Genomic DNA, 10,715 nt, shown 5'->3' on the forward strand with positions numbered 1-10,715 from the left:
GCAGGGAATCTCCATATTTGTTCCTATTGGGGTCTTTCCCTAGAATGAGATACCACGTGATAGTGTCTAGATACTGGCTCTATTTGATCCCTATTCTGAAATTTCCCAAGAGAAACTCCTGAGTGAGGGAAATGAGCCAAAGAGACGCTGTTTTAGAGAACTCGTCCTCAAGATAGTTGCGGATCCATGGAAGCGCAGAGGAGAAATTTAGATAAAGATTTTAAGAAAAAATGGAGGAGAAAGAGAGTTGGTGGTAGGGAGAGGTAATATCACCCCACACAGGTTGTCAGGCTAAGGCTGAATATGACCAGGTTGCAGGCAACAGTCTAGCATGGTAGAAATTCAGAGCAGGTAAAGGGGAATGGTGTGAAACATGGCTAGAAAACTAGACCAGCATGGATATGGAGGGTCTCACATTCAATGGAGACAAGAAGCAGCCACCGAAGATTTTTTGGTGCGAAGAGTGTTTTGGTCAGACCTGTGCCTTGGCAAGATCTTTTTATTTATTCAAAGATACAGAGAGGTTTGTTTGCCTCTGAGCCAAGCCTTCACATTTATGAGATTCCCAGGCTTCTTTGCTGAGGGGCGATCAGCTTCTTGGCACATCTTATGCACCCAGAGTGTGTGGGTGCCTCCCACTGATGCAGACGAGGTGCTGGGGGTGTAGGAAAGGGGAAGAAAGCAGCAACTGAAGGGACTGACTTAGCAGCTAAAGGGGGAAATCTGCAGGAAGCTGTTTGTAGGGAAGGACTCACCAGCAACGAGTTAAACAGGCTGTGACCTTGTGATATCTCTCCATGAACTTGGATATGACCCAGATTTGTGCAGTTCTACTTTAGGACTGCTGTCCCTAGGTAAACAAGCTTTGCTGAGCACACACAGACTTAACAGCTCACATGTTATGCATTTCAAGAAATTCTTTGTGGACAAATCCGGAAGTGTCCTAATTAAAAAAGACTGTAATCCATTTGCTGCAAATTTCCAAGCTTCCAAAACAATACCAGGTGACTCCATCCTCTTTCCCCAGGGGTGTTGGGATATTTCTTTTGGCCTAATGCCTAGCAGAGATGGAGAGCTTAATCAATTTTCTGTCTCTCTATCCATCTATCCATCCATCCATCTTTATCAACTATCCATGCATCTATATATCTCTATCATCTACTCATCCACTGACCTATTCCTCCATCTATATCATCTCTTGCCTATCTAGCCAACTATCTACTATTCAAATATCCATCCATCCATCCATCCATCCATCCATCCATCCATCCATCTCTATCTATCTATAATCATCTGGATTCTCCTCCTCCACGTTTGTCTTTTTTTAAATGAGAGAACTTTTTCCATATTGCATTTTAAACATGTATTGATATAGATTGTTTTGACATCCCTGACATTTCCCAAGGTATCCCTTCCCCTTTCTTTTCCTTTTTCAGAGAGCCATCCCTTATGAAAAAAAAGAATAAAAACAAGAGTTCATACAACAAGTCTGATATAAGCAATGTTCACCCCCATAGTCTCCCTCCTTTGTAAAGGACTGAAGCAGGTGCCTTCCCCTATCACTTCATTGGGGCCAAAGTTGCTCAGAATGGGAATCTGAAGGCAGGGACCTGGCACAACATGGAGTCAGTGGGACTGCACTGCTCACTGAGGTTTAAATCCGAGCAAGAGTAGACTGATGGAGCAGGTCCAGCAAAACCACTCAGACACAAGGAGAGCCGGTGGGCTGGAGTTCTGAGCCATGGCTCTTCCCTCTTCCTCCAATCGCTTGCTGACCCAATCTCAGGGTTGTACAAATCTGCAGTTCCTTCCCTTATTTGTTTCTGAAAACTCAAACTCATACTGTGTTTTATGAATAATGTTGATCAAGAGAGCAAATGTCCCAGGTATGGGGTGGAGACTGGAGAGCAGAGTACATGCCAGAAAGATATTGAGGCCAACAGCAGCTGCCAAGCATCAGGAGTTCAGGAAACTCCAGGTAGTGGGAGGAAGGAATGGTGTAAATATATGTGCTCAGTTCCCTCCAGTGGGCACTTATGATACTGAAAGCTGGAAGGAACATTATTCCATCATGTCAGAGCAGTTAGGCACCCCAGGACAGAGAATCCTGCAACTAGAAGGGTCATGTGGACTCTTTTACAGATGAGGAAACTGAGTCATACCGAAAGAGAGCCAGGAAATGATATAGCCTACACTTCGACCCTGGCTGTCCTTGCTCTAAATCTAGTGACACTGTGTTCTAGGACGAGAGCCATGACTTCTATCCTTACAGGTACTAGGAACTAGGAAGGATTAGTGCCTTATTTGGGTATGACAGACTTAGTGCCATCAGACCCCTAGAGGTAATCTCAGCAATGCACCCATTTATTGATCATGAGGAATGGGAGAGATGTCCTCTATGAATGGAGGAAAGCCAATGTTGAGAAATTTTTTAAAATAAGGGAAGCAGATGTATATCTTGAAACTCTAGGTGAGTGAAGGTAATTTTGGTTTCCTGGGACAATTCTAGAATAGATAATCATAGAGAGACTTTGGGGACATTGAATCAAGAATGTTCAAGAACCAGCCTGGTGCTCTCTGGAACCTCCTGCACAGGATACATCTGATTAAATTTTTGTGGATCAAAAGTCACTTTTCTCATCTTCAGAACAGGAATAAAAATAACCCACAGGTTTTGAATTGGTATGAGGAAAATGTGAGATAGTATTTGTAAAGTGTTTTGCACAAATATTAAAGTAGAATATATAGGTTAGCTTTTCATTAAACAGCAGGTTTTCTGAAAAGCATCCGGGATTCTTAGTGGTTTTCCAGTGACTGTTCAATGATGATCCATTAATCATCATTACAATTACAGCCAAGATTGAGATGACACTGAAAGTTTTGTGTGACATTTTCCCTAGGTGATCCTCCTGAGATGCAGTCTTTGGGGTAGGAGCTTTTATTATCCCTGTTTCACCAATGAGGAAGGTGAGGTTCTGACATATCAATGATTGTTTGAGACAGCGTTTGAAGTCAGGTCTTCATGACCCCTGATTCTGGGCTCTCGAGGATTGCTCAAAAGCAGTCACCAGGTCACACACCAGAAACTCTCTAACCCCAGAATTGTATGGGTAAGAAAGCTGATGCGCCAGGAAAATGAGTGACTTGCTGAAGGTCATGCAGCTGGTGAAATCCAGGTCACTTTACCCCAAACTTATTTCTCCTTTCACTCCATCCTGTACCTTTCTCTACCACACTGTTGACATCAGGGTTCAGCACAAGGCTTGGTGTGTAGTAGGTGCTTATTCAAAGCCAGTCAACTGACTGACTGACACCCCTGGCGTTCATGATATATCTAGACAGGCAAAAATGTTAGAAGGAAAAAAAAAGATTAAAAACACTGTCGGGACATGGAAGCACGATGGCAGAGTAGAAAGACAAACATACTCTAGCTCTTCCCCCACAGCCCATAAAAGCACTTGTCAGGAATGACTCGACAAATTCTAGAGCACCAGAAGCCACAGAACGATAGAGTAGAGGAGACTTTCAGCCCAGGGTGACCTGCAAGGCCTATGGGAAAAGGTCTGTCTCGCCAGACTCAGGGGACAGTGCAGCCCAGTCCTGGTCACTAGTTGCCAGGAGGAGCAGAGCTGGCGGAGGCCTCGGGGGAGCAATCCCCAGGGACAGCCCAAATCCCTCAACCCACAGGCGCCAAAGGCCAGTGAGAGGGCTTTTTCAGCTGTCTGAGAAGGGAGCACAGTCCCCTCACAGCTCTTGTGCCAGGCTGAGGCAACAGAGCCCGCAGCCTGCAGCTCTCACGGCAGGCAGCAGCTGGCATCTGTTGCAGGAGGACCCATTGTAAAGCCTCTGGGGGCACTGACCAGTTGATTTGAACTTCAGGCCTTAGTGGGACCCTACCCTCACCTCAAGCTCCTCGGGGAATTGAGCATCTCATCTGAAACTCGGCCCCCAGGGCTGGCATGGTGTAACTGGAAGCGAGGTATATGTGGAGAGGAAATTCTACCACTCACAGATTCTGGGCACAAAACTTTTCTGGTTGCTCCCAGACCAGTGTGCAGGCTTGCTTGGGCCACCTTGGAGGAACTAAGATCTTACAGGGTCCCACAGTACACCCTACTCTTGAGAAAAAACCCAAAAGTCAAGTATCTGGCTCTGAACTTGTCTCTGAAAGGGAAGAAAAATGAATCTATAGAAGGTGACATCCTTGGTGAACAGATATCTTCTCTCATCTGTTTGGATGAGGAATAACAATGCCTACCATCAGGGAAAGACATAAAAGTCAAGGCTTCTGCATCCCAAACATCCAGAATAAATTTTTAATGGTCTCAGGCCATAGAAGAGCTCAGAAAGGATTTTCAAAATCAAGTAAGAGAGGTGGAGAAAAAATTGGAAAGAGAAATGATAGAGATGCAAGAAAATCATGAGAAGCCAGTCAACAGCTTGCCAAAAGAGACACAAAAGTGCTGAGAAAAATATCATCTTTTAAAACAGGGTGCTAACTCAATTGGCAAAGGAGGTTCAGAAACCCAATGAGGAGAAGAATGCTTGAACAACACAGAATTAGAAAAATGGAAAAGAAGGTTCAAAAGCTCACTGAAAAAATAATTCTTGAAAATTAGAATGGAACAGATGGAAGCTATTGACTTTATGAGAGACCAAGAAATCGCAAATCAAAACCAAAAGAATGAAAACGTGGAAGACAATGTGAAATATTTCACTGGAAAAACAAGTGACCTGGAACATAAATCCAGGAGAGTCAATTTAAAAATCGTTGGACGACCTGAAAGCCATGGTCAAAGAATGAGCCTAGACATCCTTTTTCATGACATTATCCAAGATAACTGACCTGATACTCTAGAAGCAGAGGGCAAAATACATACGGAAAGAATCTACTGATCACCTCCTGAAAGAGATCGATAAAGAGCAACTCCTAGGAACATTGTAACCTAAATTCAGAGTTTGCAGGTGAAGGAGAAAATATTGCAGGCAAGGAGAAAGAAACAATTCAAGTACTGTGGAAATATGATCAGCATAACAGAAGAGTTAGCATTTTCTACATTAAGGGAGTGAAGAGCGTGGAAAGGATATTCCAGACGTCAAAGGAACTAGGATTACATCCAAGAATCATCTACCCAGAAAAACTGAGTATAATACCTTAAGAGGAAAATGGCCTTCCAGTGAAGTAGAGGACTTTCAGATATTCTTGCTGTAAAGAAAATTTGACTTTCAAATACAAGAATCAGGAGAAGTATGAAAAGATAAACAGGAAAGAGAAATCATAAGGGGCTTCCTAAAGCTGATCTTTTTACATTCCTACATGGAAAGACAATATTTGTGACCCTTGAAGCTTTTCTCAGCATCTGGGTACTTGGATGGATTACACACACACAATCACACACAGACACACACACACACAGACAGAGAACACAGCTTGAGTTAAAGAGGAAGAGGTCATATCTGAAAAAAGTAAAATTAAGGGGTGAGAGAGAAATATACTGGAAGAAGAAAGGGAGAAATGGAATGGGGAAAATTATCTCTCATAAAAGAGGCAAGAAAAGCCTTTTCAAAGGAGGGGAAAAGTGAGCATATGAGAGGGAAAAAGTGAAGCTTGCTCTCATCACATTTGGCTCAAGGAAGGAATAAAATGCATGTTCAATTTGGTATGAAAAGATATTTTACATCATAGCAAAGTAGGGGAGAAGGGGATAAGCAGGGTGGGGGAATGATGGAAGGGAGGGCAAATGGAAGGAGGGAGTAATTAGAAGTAAACACTTGGGGAGGAACAAGGTCAAAAGAGAATAGAAGAAATGGGAGGCAGGATAGGATGGAAGGAAATAGAGTTAGTGTTCCACAACATAACTATTATGGAAGAGGGGCAGCTAGTGAATAGAGAACCAGTGCAGGAGTCAGGAGGAAGTGAGTTCAAATTTCACCTCAGACACGTGACACTCACTAGCTGTGTTACCTTGGGTAAATCACTTAATCCCAAAGACCTCATGCTGGGTCATCTCCAGGCATCCCGATGAATATCTGGTCCCTGGATTCAGGGGACTCTGGAGGAAAAGTGAGGCTGGTGACCTGCACAGCCCTCCCTCACTCAAAACAAAGTCAAGTGCAAGTCATGTCATCATTTCTCTGATGGCATGCTGTTCTTTGGCAATGAAGGATGAACACACACACACACACACACACACACACACACACACACACACACACTGGAATTATGTAGGTCATTTGCCAAACTGCACATATATAGCATATTTTCAATTGCTTGCCTTCTCAGTGCTGATGGGTAGGGAGGGAGGAAGGAAGAAAAGTTGGAACTGAAAGTTGGAGGACAAAATGTTGAGTATTATGCTTGCACACAACTGGAAAATAAGAACTACAGGTGGGGTATAGAAATTTATCTTGCGCTACAGGACAAAAGAGAAGATAGGTTCAAGGGAAGTGGAGGAATGTTAGAAGGGAGGGCAGATTGGTGGTAGGGGTAATCAGAATGCTTGGTGTTTTGGGGGGGAGGGGAGAGAGGGGGAGAAAATATGGTAGTCAAGATTTTGTGGAGATGAATGCTGAAAATTTAGTAGAAACTCTGTCAAATCAGGGTGTCCTCTAGACCAAAGAAACACAGATTGTCAAAGGAAAAGAGAAATAATAACTGACTCTGAAAATTAATGTTGGCATCTAGATGAGCACTAGACTAGGAATAACTTACAAAACACAGCTTTTCACTAATAGGAAGAGGCTTAAATCAAGGTATACATTCATGTGTGTGCATGCACATGTGAGCATGTGTGTGAATATGTGTGCATGTGTGTGTATGTGTGTGTGTGTGTGTGTGTGAGAACCCCATGAATCTTAGGAGATTGAGTTGCTTCCCTCACTTTGGCTTAGCTGGATTTCTATTTCAATTCTCTTGAATTCCCTTCCATCTATAATCAAAGAGAACATGAGTCTTGGTTTCTGGTTCTTGAAGGAAGGACGTCTCTGCTTCTCAGGCCAGGTGGAAAAAACTCTGGCCTCAGAATCAGCGAGGCCAGAAATCAAGGTCTTAGCTGGGGAATTTTGGCCCAAATCTCTGTGGGTCTCAGTTTCTTCACAGTCCTTCCCAGCTCTGACATTCGATGTTCTGAACCACTTTGGTGTGTCGTATCCTGCCCAAGGTCACCCAGGTTACAGTAAGTGGTGAGCCCAACAAGGTGTGTGGATATTAGTGATTACCTTGACATGGTTGTGGAGGGTTGACATTGGCCATGGTCCCCACCAGACGGGGAGCTCCTTGAGGGCAGGGAATGTCTTTTGCCTCTCCTCCTATCCCCAGCACAGTGTCTGGCACTAAGTAGCTGCTTAATCAAGCTTGTTGACTAGTCCACTAACTTGACATTCTTTAAACCATTTCTGCTAAGGTCCTGCTCTAACATCCTATCTTCCCTATTACAAGGTTACTCCATCCCAGGTTTGACCTTTTGGTTTTTAAAATTCTTCCCAATAGCTGGACCAGTATTCAAGACGTACCCCAAGGTCAGGAGACTAAAGAAAGAGGAAAAAGATTGCTATATCCCAAGATACTTAGAGCATCTCTTTTCATGGTAGCTTGAAGATGGAATCTAAGGGGCTACTCTCCTACTGGGGAGCGGCTGGACAAATTGTGCTGTATGAGTGTGATGGAATATTGTGTCCCAAGAAATGACTAAATGGCCAGTTTCAGAGGATCCTGGAAAGACCTCAATAAACACACAGAGAGCAAAGTGAGCAGAACCAGAACAGTTTGTATAGGGAACACATTGTAGGGAAAACCAACGTCCAGATGTCCAAGCAAGCAGGGGAAAATTGTGAGTCCAGAAAACTCAAAAGGAAACCGCCATCTCACTTTGATGGGAGGCTGATGACCTCCCAGTGCCAAGAAGGATGTATATTTTTGGGCAGGATCAAGACTGAGGATTTGTTTTGCTGCATTGTGCATGTTTATGAGGAGAGAATTTTTCTTTTCCTTTGTTTGGGACTGGGGGGATGAATGGAAGGGAAGATTATAAATATAGAAGAAAAATCAATTTTAAGAATTATTTCTTTAAAAAGATCCTTCCCAGCCCTTATATTCCACATTCCACATTCTATCACCACTCTGGCTTTTACATTACATAATCTGTATAGCTTGACAAAACAAATATTTGCATCATGTACTTCTGGACTACACTTTCACCCCTGTAAGACCCAACTGTTAGATGTAGACTGAGTCCAGGCTTCATTTCTGCACTTGTCTACTCCTCACTTAGTTGACCACTTCAGGGGTCCAGCGTCTCGAACAATGAAGCAGGTCTTCTCACCAGCCAACACCCAGTGTTAGGCCTTTGGGTGAGCAATAGCTCTCGATTTCCCTTCTCCAGTACCTGCCTAGGAAAGCCCAAATGGATTCCCAGAGAGTTGGGCATGACTGAACAAGAGGAGTGGGGAACCGTGCGCAAGGATGGGATGGGAACAGAGGAGGTCTCCATAATCCAAAAAAGTGTTCCACTTTTTTAGCTGGGGAGTCAGGGAAGCGTTACCAGATATAGTGAGGCATGACTTGGGCCTTGAAGAAAGAATTCAGTGGTCCAAAGAGTCCAGCTTCTGGGATAAGAACTCATGATTTCCTAAAACCTGCTGGGAAAAAGGGAGAAAAATATGGCAGAAACTAGGCATACACCAATACCTTACACTGCATACAAAGAGAAGTTCAAAATGGGTACATGATTTAGACATAAAGGTTGATGCCATAAGCAAATGAAGAGAGCGTGGAATAGTTCACCTGTCAGATCTACAAAGAAGGGAAGACTTTGTGACCAATCAAGAGAAAGAGAGAATGATAAAATGCAAAATGAATCATTGTGGGTATATGAAATTAAAAGGTTTTTGCTCAGACAAAACCAATGCAACCAAGGGTAGAAGAAGGAAAGCAGAAAGACTGGACACAATTTTCAAAGCCAGTGTTTCTGTTAAAGGCCTCATTTCTCAAATATGCAGAGAAGTGAGTCCAATTTCTAAGAATACAAGTTATTCCCCAATTAATAAATGGTCAAAGCAATTCAACAGGTAATTTTCAGATTGAATCATTAAAAGCTAACTATAGTCATATGTCAAAGTGCTCTAAATCACTATTGATTAGACAAATACAAATGCAAACAAGTCTGAAGTACCATCTCACACCCATCAGATTGTCATGGGTAACATGACAGAAAAGGAAAATGATGTTAGAGGTGTGGGAAAATTAGAAGAGTAATGCGTTATTGGTGGAATTTTGAACCAATCCCACCATGGTGGAGAACAATTTAGAACTGTGTTCAAAGGCTACGAAACTGTGTATACCTCTTGATCCAGCAATACCACTACTAGGTTTGTATCATAGAAATCATAAAAAATAGTAAAGGACCCACATGGACAAGAATATGTAGAGCAGCACTTTTTGTGGTGGCCAAGAACTGGAGACTGAGGGGATGCCCATCTCTTGGGCAATGGCTGAATAAGTTGTGCTATAAAAATATATCTTCTAAGAAATGATGAGCAGGCAGACTTCAGAAAAAGCTGAACTTACAGAAACTGAGGCTGAGTGAAGTCCGCAGAACCAGAACTCTGTACACAGAGCAGCTGCAGCGTACAATGAACAACTATGATAGACATAGCTCTTCTCAGCAAGGCAAGGATCTAAGACAGTTGCAAGAGACTCAAGATGGAAAATGGTGCCCATGTGCAGAGCAAGAACTAGCGGGTCAGAATGGAGATCAAAGCATGCTATTTTTTGGGAGTATGACTTTGCCCTTTTCTTATGTTTCTTCTTTCATAACATGACTAATGCAGACATGTTTTCATCGTGGAGTCTGCATAACTTATAGGAAAGTGCTTGGCCTCTTGTGGAGGGGGGAGGGGAGAATAAAGTGACTGATAAACAAATGTGGAATTCAAAACCTTATTATCAACAAAGGAATATTTACATGCAGTTGAAAAAGGTAAACTACTATTTCCAGAAAAAGAAAATTGTAAGTCATTAATAACTACTTTTAAAAGAATTTATATGGGATCACAGTTGCAGAGCTAGAAGAGGCTTCAAAGGTCGTCTGATGGAGCCCCCTCCTTTTACATATGGGGAAACAGAGGCCAAGAAGTGAAATGAATTGTTCAACGACCAAGCAGCAATATGTCTGACACTTTACCACCATGAGCTCATTGGATTCTCACAACCACTTTATGACACATTCTGATGCCCATTTTAGAGATGCAAGAGTTGAGGCTCAGCTTAAGTGACTTGACAGGGTCACACAGCCAGTTTCATCCCCATGGAGACATTGAAATTCAGCTTCGGGTTCCCCACCAGCTCTGGTCCAGGTTACCTCTGAAACACTGATGTGGTGGGAGCAGGTATGCTCTGGGGAGGAATGGAGGGTGATTAACTGGGGAAACACCCAAGACCTTTTAAACACTACTTGGAAATAAATAGTTTCATTCAGATTGATTCTGATTTTGAAAAAAAAAAATAACCCCCTCAGGAGAAATCAAAGGGGAGACAAAAATTGCAGGTGTATGTCTGGCCTCTTCCCTTCCATTCCACATCCACGGGAGTTTGGGGCCCACATGAGAGGCGATGTAAGCATGGTATTGTGCTGAAAACCCAGCAGTGAGGTCAGAGGCTGGGTCCAAGCACCAGCACCGAGTCTGCTCCTTGAAGCAGGGAGGGGAGTCTGGGCCTC

Source organism: Notamacropus eugenii, chromosome 2 (assembly GCF_028372415.1).
Source record: "Notamacropus eugenii isolate mMacEug1 chromosome 2, mMacEug1.pri_v2, whole genome shotgun sequence".
In the NCBI taxonomy this organism is placed as follows: Eukaryota; Metazoa; Chordata; class Mammalia; order Diprotodontia; family Macropodidae; genus Notamacropus; species Notamacropus eugenii.